A 13046-nucleotide genomic window follows, 5' to 3' on the forward strand; every position below is an offset into this window, starting at 1 on the left:
CCTAAATCTAATCTAATATAACGTAAATCTAAATCTAGCGTAAATAAATGTAAATCTAATCTAATTTAACTTAAATAAACCTAAATCTAATTTAACATAAGTCTACATCTAACCTAATCTTTAACGTCTTTTAGGATAGTTTCCTACGACGTTATAACTCTCTTCTTCTTGTGTGTTTGCGCGTGTGTGGATGTGTGTGCCAATAAAAAGAGATAAATGGTATAACCTTTCTATCACCCATGCCAAGTATGATAGATTGGTTATGCCATTTCCCTCTTGAATAATAGGTCTTGAGTTCAACTCCTCGATCGTCGGCTAGATCTTTAGGTCTTTTAATTTTAATGAGTTTCCTACGACGTTAAATTAGTTTCTCTCTCTTTCTCTCTCAATGTGTGTGCGTTTTTTTGTTTATGCATGTTTTCTCTCTCTTTTCCTCTCTCAATGTGTGCATTTTTTGTTTATGCATGTTCTCTCTCTCTTTTCCTCTCTCAATGTGTGCGTTTTTTGTTTATGCATGCTCTCTCTCTTTTCCTCTCTCAATGTGTGTGTGCATTCTTTGTTTATGTATGTGTGTGTGCGTTTTTGTTTATGTTTGTACTCTTTCTCTCTCTCTCTCTCTCTCTCTCTCTCTCTCTCTCTCTCTCTCTCTCTCTCAAAAACACTATGTGTGTGTGTGTGTGTGTGTGTGTGTGTGTGAGAGAGAGAGAGAGAGAGAGAGAGAGGGAGAGAGAAAGAGGGGAAGGGAACATGAGAGTGAGGAGAGGGAAGGAGCATACCTGGCTCTCCTTCCTCTCCTCGTGTGTGTGTGTGTGTGTGTGTGTGTGTGGAGAAGATGTTTTTTTTTTTAGCCTAGTCGGCGTCGCTATGAGCGTCGCAAATTTACTTGTAAATTTGCGACGCTCATAGCGACGCCGGGATTTTTTTTTTTGAGCGTCGCTGTGTGAGCGTCGCTAATATGAATAGCCTCTTGTAGTGATGTAGGTCGAGAGACTAGCTATCATTTAACTTGAGTACAATCTTACCAGCACAAGGAAATGATGCCTATAACAGAAGGAATAGTGTCATAAAGCAAGCTAAAAATAAAGTCAAAGGTACACAAAAAATTGAAATTGCACACATAATGTGATAATGTAATCTTAAAAAGTAAGGAAAGATACACAAGAATCCCGATGCACAAAAGCCATGTCTTTGCATCTTTGATTTATTATTATAAAATGCAAAGTTCTCTCCTTCACACAATAACTAACTCCAATTTCCAATTCTATTGCATCGTCATCGGGGTTCATAGAAAGGTTTTAGGGAGAGATTTTATGAAGCCTTGAGGAAATTCTATGACATGAGGTAAGATGTACACCACTACTTTGTTTTTTGAATAGACACCATATGCACACTAAAACATTTAAGACAAAGTAGTTTTATATAACAGAGAATTGTGAGGGGCAAAAGCTAGAAGGACGTGCAATATAGACCTAGAGGAAAGGTAAAAGATATTGATTCTAACAATGAAACAATCAAGTGTCTTTTGATTCACACCAACTTTCAAGGAGATATGGGCATTTATATTACACAATTCTTAGTTCTTTGTGTGTGTGTGCGCGTGTGTGCACGTGCGCGCGCACCCACACCTGTACATGTGCATGCACACATGCAAGTCCTAGGCTTAGTCTTGCGACATGTCCTTGTTTCTCTCACACAATCGCTATATTGCTGTTGAGCTTATATGTGAAGCTACTTCTCTATATATGGCACCCAGGTCCCCTCTATATATACATCATCTCATGTGTGTATTCTACACACTTTGGGGTTCTGTTTCTGTGCTCTCTTTTTCTCTCTCAACATGGTATCAGAGCAGTATGTTTTTGATTTTGATTTTTCTCCTAATAAAAAACGATTCTACAAAAACTACTTGCAATAGGACCGGAATCGATGTGATCTGCAACTTTGTAGAAGGAAGTTTTTTCAAATTCTACACCGATTTTGAGTTATCGTTCGTGGACTGCGTACATACCCGAAAAGCAACTTCTGCTTTCTGTTTTTGATTTCTATGCTAATTGAAAACGATTTTGCAGAAACTACCTCTTGGGAGATCGGAATCGATGTGGTCTACAACTTTGCAAAAGAAAGTTTTTTCAAATTCTTCACCGATTTTGAGTTATCGTTCGCGGACTATGTACATGCCTGAAAAGAATGTTCCGCTTTTTGTTTTTGATTTTTTTGCTAATTAAAAATGATTTTGCAGAAACTACCCATCATAGGGACCGGAATCGATGTGGTCTGCAACTTTGCAGAAGGAAGTTTTTTCAAATTCTACATCGATTTTGAGTTATCGTTCGCGGACTGCGTACATACCCAAAAAGCAACTTCTGCTTTCTATTTTTGATTTCTCTGCTAATTGAAAACGATTTTGCAGAAACTACCACTTAGAGAGACCGGAATCGATGTGTTCTACAACTTTGCGGGAGGAAGTTTTTTCAAATTCTGCACCAATTTTGAGTTATCGTTCACGGACTACGTACATACCTGAAAAGCAACTTTCGCTTTTTGTTTTTGATTTCTCTGCTTATTGAAAACGATTTTGCAGAAACTACCCACGAGAGACCGGAATCGATGTGGTCTACAACTTTGCAGATGGAAGTTTTTTTCAAATTTTGCACCGATTTTGAGTTATCGTTCGTGGACTGCGTATATACCCGAAAAGCAACTTCCGCTTTCTTTTTTTGTGTTTTCTTCTGATTGAAAACGATTTTGTAAAAACTACCCGCGAAAAACGGACTGGAATTCATGTGGTCTACAACTTTGCACAAGAAAGTTTTTTCAAATTCTGCACCGAGTTTGAGTTATCGTTCGCGGACTGCGTACATACACGAAAAGCAAGTTTCGTTTTATGTTTTTGATTTTTCTGCTAATTGAAAACGATTTTGCAGAAACTACCCGTGCAAGGGACCGGAATCGATTTGGTCTACAACTTTACAGATAAACTAGCCACTGCAGGAATCGGAATCGATGAGAAACTAATCGCTTGAGCCATCGGAATTGATGTGGTCTATAACTTTGCAGAAGAAAGTTTCTCTAAATTCTGCACCGATTTTGGGTTATCGTTCGCGGACTCTGAATATGTTTGAAAAGCAAAATTTTACTTTTTGCTTTTGATTTTTCTCATAATTGAAAACTTCTCAATCATATTTTTTCTTCATCAATCATATATTTGTTACTGACGTAACTTTGCTGCAGAAGTGAGTTACATATCGTTTCGATTCAGTCGAGTAGTTGATGATCGTCCAAATTCTATCGAGCTACTGTTGGTACATGATCTTTTGTTATATGATATACTCGTTCATTGATTCTCGTATAATTATTCTTTTAGAGATATAGTTTCGTCGTTTTATTGATAATTTCTCGTTGATACCATAGTGGTTTTGATGGTACCATGATGATGTTTTGTTAGTACTTTGGTCATGGTGATTTTTGTTGATAACATTATGATATTTCATTGATACCATGATTATTATCGGTGATGCCATGATGATGTTTCTTTGATACCATGGTTATTCTCGGTGATTCCATGATGATATTTCGTTAATTCCATGGTGATTTTTGTTGATACCATGATGCTGTTTCGTTGATACCATGGTTATTCTCGGTGATACCATGATGTTGTTTCGTTGATACCATGGTTATTCTCGGTGATACCATGATGTTGTTTCGTTGATACCATGGTTATTCTCGGTGATGCCATGATGTTGTTTCGTTGATACAATGATTATTTTCAGTGATATCATGATGCTTTTTGTTGATACCATGATGATTTATTCATTTTTATTGATACAATGATGATGTTTTGTTAATACTTTGATGATATTCATTGATCACTACGTTGATAAATATTTTTTTATGTAGTATATACACATATCATTTGCATCACGTAATCACGCATCTTGTACTTTTACGTTCATACTCTATGTACCATATGTTTTCGTACGTATATATGTCGTCAAAAGAGTGGCGTCGCGAACCAACTCTTATGGCATTGTGAACGTAAATTATTTCACTAACGATGCTAATAATTTTCATGACTATGTTTTTTTTGAGTCTATGATCTATGTAGGATTCATCAAAGAATTGATTTTATGAAGACAAACTTGGTGACAATAAAAGATTTATGAAGATATGTTTGGTGATACGATAGTGATGACAAGCTACATAGCAGATTCATGGACACACTTCTGATTACGAGCTAATCGATAGCCTTTACACCTCTTTATTGAACCTTTGTATTCATTATTGTATTTGATAGGATAGGAGTAATGTAACTCCTCATAAAACATTCATTGTAAAAGGAGTGATGTAGCTCCTCATAAAATATTCATTGTAAAAGGAGTGGTGTAGCTCCTCATGAACATTTGTATATTCAATGATTTTTATAATATAACGGTGGGTGTATATAGAGCTATGGGTTTTTCCCTTGATCCCCCAAGGGTTCTTTCATCCACAGTTAGGGACCCTTATTTGAGCGGGGGTGTTGAGCTTATATGTGAAGCTACTCAATATATGGCTTCTCTATATATGGCACCCAGGTCCCCTCTATATATACATCATCTCATGTGTGTATTCTACACACTTTGGGGTTCTATTTCTGTGCTCTCTCTTTCTCTCTCAACAATTGCTACCTGGAAAATTGTATAAGATGAGACAAGTAGAGATAAAGAGAAAACAAAAAGGGCCCCTATCATCTTTCCTCCTCGTATTGGTTTCTATGTATATGTGTTTACTTTTTTTATGCATTCCTTTGGTGCTTTGATGCTAACCCATTCAAGTGCTAGATTATCATTGGTTCCAGATCTCCATATGCTCTAGTGGTATTTGTGGAATCAAGACAATTATGTTAAATACATGTTGATAGGGATTAGGGTGGATAATAAATGACATTCATGAGTAATACATGCAGCTATAGATCTTAACTAAAGGCACAAAGTAAATCAAAATAATTGTTGCAAAAGAGGTAGCATATTATTGCATTATAGCTAGTTTGTGTGCAAAGCATGCTCTTTTGTAGAGATAGAGAAAGTACAATAGTTGGCACACATGCACAACACACAAAAATGGCACATTCTTACCACTCCAACTCTTAGGGTTGACTTACATTTTCACATAACATTCCACATGGCACATATCAAATAAGTTATACATAGTTAGCTTACACATAAGCACATGACATGGCCAGGGACTTCATACAAAATGCAACCAAGCCCACATCCATGATCCCAACAATTCCCCCTTTTGGGTGTTGTTTCACACAATCCTCTCCAAACACATAGAGGGTGAGGCAAACACAAGTATCGCCTATTACAAAGGGTGTAAACACACAATCACAAGCCTCTCCTCAAACATAAGCAAGAGGAGGGACTCACAATCTCCCCTATACGTAAAAAGGGTGGTCACAAATTAAGTGTTTTATACAAAAATGTACAATACTAATTTTCTTGTTGAATTGGAGGAATCTTGTAAAAACACACATCTACAACTTGTTGTTGTTGTGTATTTCCATGTTGTTATTGTGATCCATTGTTAGTTCATGGTTGTTCTTCATTGTTCACTTCATGTTGTTCATTTTATTGTTTTGTTGTTGATATTTGTCATTTCCTTATCACAAGTGATCGATGTTTTGATCTTCCTCACCAAAGTACCATGAAAGTTAAATTAAAAGTGCACTACTAAATAAGTAAGGGAAGGACTTATCACTTGGCATGTCCAATGACCATGTCCACTGGCTGTGTCAAATCTCAGTAAAAGTGCATAATGCCAAGATATATCCATAGTGACCAAAGTAAAACCAAATTTGTCATATAAATCAACATAGTTTGCATACATTGATACAAGCAAAAATATTATCTTGGACACTAAGATTGTATACCTTTCATACAAATCAATTATCTTGGACCTACAATAACCAAATTACAAAGCATTATTGTTTGACATAGATTCCCCATCATAATTGACGTAGCCAAATGATGGTCCTCCCCTTTAATTTCTATTGCCTTAGCTAATTTTTAATAATCCCACTCCCCAATCACCACTTGCGCATGAGCATGGTAATTGGGTGAGGAGACACTCACATTTTGCTTGTTTTTCCTACATTAGCTCAATAATTGAGCAATATAGTCAAAACATGATTGACCAGTTGTACATATGGCATAGAGTGGGCATCATAGGGAATATGTGCTTCCCTCATAATTTTTATCTCCATCAATGGGTTGCATGCTTCTCCTCTAGTTTTGGAGGCAGTCTCATGCTTCTCTTCAGGTGCTGCAAGATCTTTTTATTTTAACACTAGGTTGGTAACCTAATAGGACATAAAAGTTTCCTTTCATGGTTTTGAAAAAACTTCCAATCTCGTAATAGAACAAATATTTTTGGAAAATCCTTCCTTGAGCTTTCATTTTAAAGACCTCTATTTATGGGAAAAATGATTATCTTTGAAAATGTTTCACCCTTTGGTCATGGTAAGCCTCCAAAGTTGATGTAGTACTGCATTTCACTTAGAACAACATTTTTTTCGCTTAAATTTTTGTTCACTCCATAATTGTTGTTGAAGATCTCAACAACCTTCACAACTGTTCCCCCTTGCCCATGTTGAAGGTTGTACCTTGCCACAATGGTGATGTTGGTGTCAGCCATGTAGGTCATGAGTAAGAACCTATCTAAAGTGATCCCATCAATAAAATAAGTTTTCTTATTGATTAATTCTTCAAACTATGTTACTTACAGTCATCCACTAGAGAGACATCTTTGAATCATTAGAGGCAATGCACAAATCATAGGCTCTTATCCATTTTTCTGACATTTTCTGTTTTGTGGGTACATTACAATGTTGTGATAGTCTTAGTTGTGGATTATAGCTTATTTGGTGAAGTTGCTATATTCAGGCTACAAACCAACATAGACGTTGTAGGTCGAAGTTATAGAATGTGGGAGTCTATTGAAAAATATGTGTTGTAGACCGTGCTGGATGAGTTGCTTGACAAGATGACAAAACAAGTAACAATGACTGCAAGGGGGTTTGGAGCCACTACCAACATTGGAGCACTGGCATGTAGGTTGCAAAGGGTGTGCATCCTTTTGAAGATAACCTTTAGGTAGTTATGGGAAAGAGAAGAGCTATGCCCAACATGGATCTTGATTTTAAGAATTGTAATGGAATTTGCCTATTCAATTTGAGAGTAGCGGAATTTAATGAGAATACTTTCAAGAAATGTTTTTGTGAGCATAGCGGGTAGACATAATTGAAGATAGCAACATAATCATAGCAATTAGTTAACTTGGCATAGACAATACTTTTGCAAGAGAGAGAATTTAGAGAACATGACAACAGTTGAGGACCGGATTTATGTGGAGCCGGTCCCCCCTCCAATAGGCATTTGTATTATGATTTCTCCCATAAAGAGAGACTTGTTACAATACATTCTTTGTGTTCCTTGTGACCTAGGTGAAGCAATGAAGATGGAAAGCTTCATGCATCACCATCATAGCATAACCTAAACTTGAAGAAAGCTTTAACTATACCAAGCCTCAGTCCCAAGACCTCAAACACCTTCGAAGGTGGAGAGAGCTAGCAGGGAATGAGGGTAGGGAAGAGGAAGAAGAAACATTTCATACGAGAAAGAGCTAGTTCCTCACTTATCATAACTCTTGAGCTAGCATACATAATAGAATAGTAATGAAGAAGAAGGAGATGACAAGCTCAAGCATTGAAGCATGGCTCTTGGTTGGATTTGCACTCCATAGCCAAGAGTGTTGGTGTAGGCTCTCAACCTCTACTTGCTTGGACAGGGAGCTCTTGCACTTTGCATAGCACACAATGAGAGTGTTTGTGAGTGTGTGTGGGTGAGTATACCCCCTAAGCACCCCCCTAGCTTTCTTGGGTCGACCCCCCCTTGTAGGCTCATGCTTGAAGCTCATTGGACCCCTCCAGGCCTAGCCAATCACAAGCAGGAGCCATTACAAGCAACAGGGGTAGCCTTGGGACAAGTGTCCCCCTTTCCCCTTTGAGAGAGGACTTGATAAATGAAAAAACAATTAGATAATTCAAGTAATTTATCATTGGACCCCTTTGAAGCCTAGCCAATAGGCTTCAAGCAACACATGAAGGTAACATGGGTAGGGACCTGACATGTGTCCTTGCTGCCTCTTCAAGCTGGGGCTTCCCTTGTGAGTGTGAGTGTGTGTTCTCTCTCTAATCCCTAGGAAAAGGGCTCGCCCCCCCTCTTGTAGGGATGCTTTTGACTTTAGGATCTCAAGCACCTTAGTCATCAAGCATGACAAAGCACTTGGACTAGGGGGTATTCCCACAAGCATCTCAGGCAAGCATGTCAAGGCACCTCAAGCACCTTAATCAAGCGGCAAGTCAAGCACCTCAAGCATGGAGTAAGTCAAGCACATCAAGCACCTCAAGCAGGACAAACACCTCAAGCACGACAAGCACCTCAAGCAGGTCAAGCACCTCGAGCTTGGGCTGGGTTCCCACCTCAAGCTCAGCCCTAGCTTACCTAAGGTCAAAGGACTTTTTCACACATTATTGGAGGTCTTCAATGAAGCTAACCCTAAGGTCTTATGCTCCATTGGTTAGCCTTGCTCTTGATAGACCATCTCCCATTTGGGCCCCTTTACTATTGGCCTCGTGTTGAGATAGATCTATAAGCACATATCTTTACCTTAACACTTGTTCCCGTTTATTCTCCCACATTAAGTGATCAATTTAATATGAGAAAATCATTTGGGTTGGTTAGATATTAGATTTTATGACAAGAATAGTTTGTGAGGAATGAGATCGCATCCACAACAAATCCTACATCGAGTCTGTTTGATCTCTCTCTCTCTCTCTCTCTCTCTCTCTCTCTCTAGCTTCTACCCTCTCTGTGCCTTAAATTTGATTCCCTTAAATTTTAGATTAGTGGTGCACATCACTTTTTGTATATGTGCTAAAAAATGAGATAGATGTTGTGATTGTTTTCATCTCTCTGGATGGTTCGGTTCTTTGGCGTAGTGAGTTTGAAGGGGATCCTATAAAAAAAAGTAGTAATTGTTCATGGAAGGTTTGGGTGTGTGTGTATATATATACGTATATATATATATGGTGTATTTATGCATTAATCATATGCATGGACGTAGGGGGCATAAGGCTATTAGAAAGGTGGTATACACCAATACCGTCAACTATGTTGTTAATTGATTGTAGGCCTATCTCTATTCCCTTATATCAAAATTTGAAGATAAGAGATCGCGTCGATGAAGTGATTGAGAGTGCTCGCAAGTAGAGGAAGATTTTGGGAGCTTCATCTCTCCCTCATTATGTGATATTGTCACGGCAAGACTTATATTGATTGGAGAGTGAGTCTAGCATTGAGTTGCAACTTAGGCCCTCTAGGAATGAGGACTCAATTGGTAGTGTATGTGGTTAATGCTACCACAATATGGTAACAAATTGTGTCACACAAAGTACATTGAGATATTACTGTGTAGGTTTAGCCTTGTGAAGATTGCAAAGCTATTAATTGATATGCCTTTGGAGACAGGTATGAACCTTAGTCTTCATGATGTCGAAGACTACACTAATATCATTCTCAGCTATTAATAGGCTATTGGTTGACTCATTTTTGTATGCATTATGAGGCAATATATTGTTCACAATGTAGTATTATAGGTGAGTAGATTTATGCATAGCCTAGGGTCTATGCTTTAATTGAAAGGACAATAGATTTTCGAGTTCACTTTGGAGTGATAATTATTCCATCACATGGAGCAGCAAGGTGGAACGCATGATTCCTTTATTGAATACATAGTAGGCTGAGTACAAGGGTGTTGTATTGGCATCACGTGATGTAGCATGGTTACATATGCTACTTCAAGAGTACAAGAGTGTTGTATTGGCGTAAAATGATGCAGCTTGGTTACATATGCTACTTCAAGAGTACAAGGATGTTGTATTGGCGTAATATGATGCAGCTTGGTTACATATGCTACATCAAGAGTTGGGTATGTAGGTTGGGAGACAAGCTGTCATCTAACTTGAGTCCAATCTTAGTAGCATACAACTAGCACAAAATCAAGTGTTCCCTCCATGGGTGAAGCACCTACCACTTTATTAGAGATAGGGTTTGGCACTGACCTGAGGTACGTAACTACGGATGCCTTTATAATTAAGACCCTTGGAGCAGACAAGTTTCAGCATGCCTTTGAGTGATGCTCATGTAGTAGAAGAGATGGTGTTTGGCTTCCAATAGAGTGTTGAGACATCAAGGTCACCACGTCATAGTTTGCCCGGATAAATGTTGGCTTACATTTATTATGATATGAGGTAAGCAAGCACGAGCATTTTTGGTAGTGATACTACTCAATCATTGAGATGACCCGTTGCTAATAATGATGACCCTTATCTTGCCAGGCTTGCCCCGTCTAAATGTGTCAACTTGATCAGTGGACGAAAGCCATGGGATAATTTGTTGACGTTGTCACTCTTGTCGCTGGTGTTGTGCAAGTAAAGTGATGCTTGGATTTGAATCCCCCATTCTCAAAATAAAAGGTGCAGCTACCATGCCCAGGCCTCGCTTCACTATACTAGTTGCCTCGGACCATGCCCAGGCCTCGCTTCACTATACTAGTTGCCTCGGACACCACTTGGCCCGCATGTCGTCGGAGAGAAGGAAACCTTGGGGACTAGAAGGAGCCCATACAGTTTATAGCCAAAATAGTGCCAAGCTATCCTTCAGTTAGGGACTATTTAGAAGTTAGGGACTATTTAGAAGCGTCTTGCGACATTCGAAGCGCTTTTTGGGTGGAAAGGTCGTCCCTAAACAGCTAAACGCGGTTTAAGTGGTTTAAAAACGCAAATGTTGACAATGTCGAGGCGCACAAGGAACAAGCAGGTAACGTGATAGACGTCGAGCCAGGACTCGGTCCCAGGAGCAGCAGACGTGGCACACCTGCACACCCTCTGCGTCCGCGCCCATAAAAGGAGAAGAGCTCATCAAGTGCGGCCTCATTACATTAGCCTTATATATAGCTCTCCCGGCCACTTACAATTCTGCCGGGAGAGCTATATATAAGCTCTCCCGGCCACTTACAATTCTGCGCCTCTGCATCACCGCAGCTACTCCTCTTAACAGTATATCGCCCAAGCAGCTTGTGGCTGGCCGCACCCCTGCCTCCAACTGTCCGCGCTGCTGACGAGGACCCTTTGCAAGACTTCTGCGTGGCCCTCAGCCCCGACGAGCTGCAGCAGCTCCAGCTCACCCTCAACAGCAACGGCCTGCCCTGCAAGCCTGCCGCTGCCGTGCAATCCTTCGACTTCGCTTCCCAACTGCTCCGCAACGCCACCAACTTCACCGGAAACCTCTGCTCCGCTGTCAAGCTCGTCAGCGCCGCCAACTTCGGCGCCCTCAACACGCAAGGCCTTTCCATTGCCCGCATCGACTACAAGCCCCGCGGAATCAACCCGCCGCACGTGCACCCCCGTGCTACCGAAGTCCTCTTCCTCGCCCAAGGCACGCTGCTCCTGGGCTTCGTCACCACCTCCACCCAACCAACCGCCAACCAGTTCTTCTACCAAACCATCTATGCTGGCGATCTCTTTGTATTTCCCCCTGGCCTCGTCCACTTCCAGTTCAACCCAGACAAATCCAAGCCTGCTCCCAAAACCCTGGTGCCTCCCAACTCGCCGTTGCCCTCTTCGCCTCCAACCCGCCTCTCCCCGAGGAGGTGCTCGAGACCACTCTTGGCATTGATGACGATGAAGTGCGCCGCCTCATCGCCAGCGTCCAAAACACCCTCAACTAGGACGCTCGGCCTGCTGCATGCTATCTCATTGTGCATGTAGCTTGGTGCATCGGCACCCCCTTACTAGTTCTTAGGAATTAAAAGACCCACACGGTCAACCTCTCGACACGATACGACACTTAACCAACATTGAATTGCTTGTAGTGCCAATGGCACTTGTCTTCTAGTGTTTGTAGTTAGTCCCATGCGTCCTAACAAATTTGTATCACCTGCAAGGCATCCCCCTGAAAGGTACAATGTAATAAATAAAGAACTATGTATTCTATTCTAATTCTATAATATCATCTTCTCTTTTCGGTACTCATGCCTTCAAAATTGTACATTACGCCATTCTCACATAATTAATTGCAAAACTTTATTGTGGCCAGCAACCAATTTTGTGCTTTGCTCATTCGTACATCATGATCATGAGTTAACCGACTGTAAGCACTTATGACATGGGTGAAAATGGTCTTGACAAAACACCGCGTGGGGGGGGGAGTGCAATGAGGCCTCCACATGTGACCTTTGGTATGGAGCCTTGATGGAATGGACTAAGAATGTATAGGCTACAAAGGTTTTGTATGGGAATGTGGAGATGCCTATGCATGCTTTGCTTGCATTTTCAATAATATGGAGACATAATTCAATATAATCCTCTTGTCTTCATTCTTTTCTCCTTTTTTTTGTTTTGAGAAGGGTGAGCACAACAACAATTAATTCATAACCTAAATGATTATTCTCATACATAATGGAGAGATCCATTACCTAGTTTTACATTGTTTTCTTTTCTAGCTATATAATTAAAGTACTTGAAAAATAGGATGGCTTTCAACACTTGGTTGGGTAATTTGAATCTTTTCTCTCTTGTTAGACAAGCAGCTATCTAGATATGATAGCTGCTTGGTTAACACTTGGTTGGGTTGTTGAAAATGTTTATCTCTTGCAGTTAAACAAGCTACTTGGTTGGGTAATTGGAATCTTTTATCTCTTGTTAAACAAGCAACTATCAAAATTTGATACAATTGGATAGCTTCTTATCCATAAAGTTGGCTTTATGAGTTGAGAAGAAATTTATATCCTTGGGGCTATAAATTCTAGTACACCTTAAACCCTGTGCTTTGTAAACATTTTGGAAGCTGAACTATGCATATGGTGTTTTATTGTGCTAGATATGTTGTTTATTTGTTTTACACTTGTTATCATGATTTTGAGTGATAGGGAAAATTTCATATAGT

The sequence above is a fragment of the Adiantum capillus-veneris genome, chromosome 13 (assembly GCF_014529385.1).
Source record: "Adiantum capillus-veneris isolate H3 chromosome 13, ASM1452938v2, whole genome shotgun sequence".
NCBI lineage: Eukaryota > Viridiplantae > Streptophyta > Polypodiopsida > Polypodiales > Pteridaceae > Adiantum > Adiantum capillus-veneris.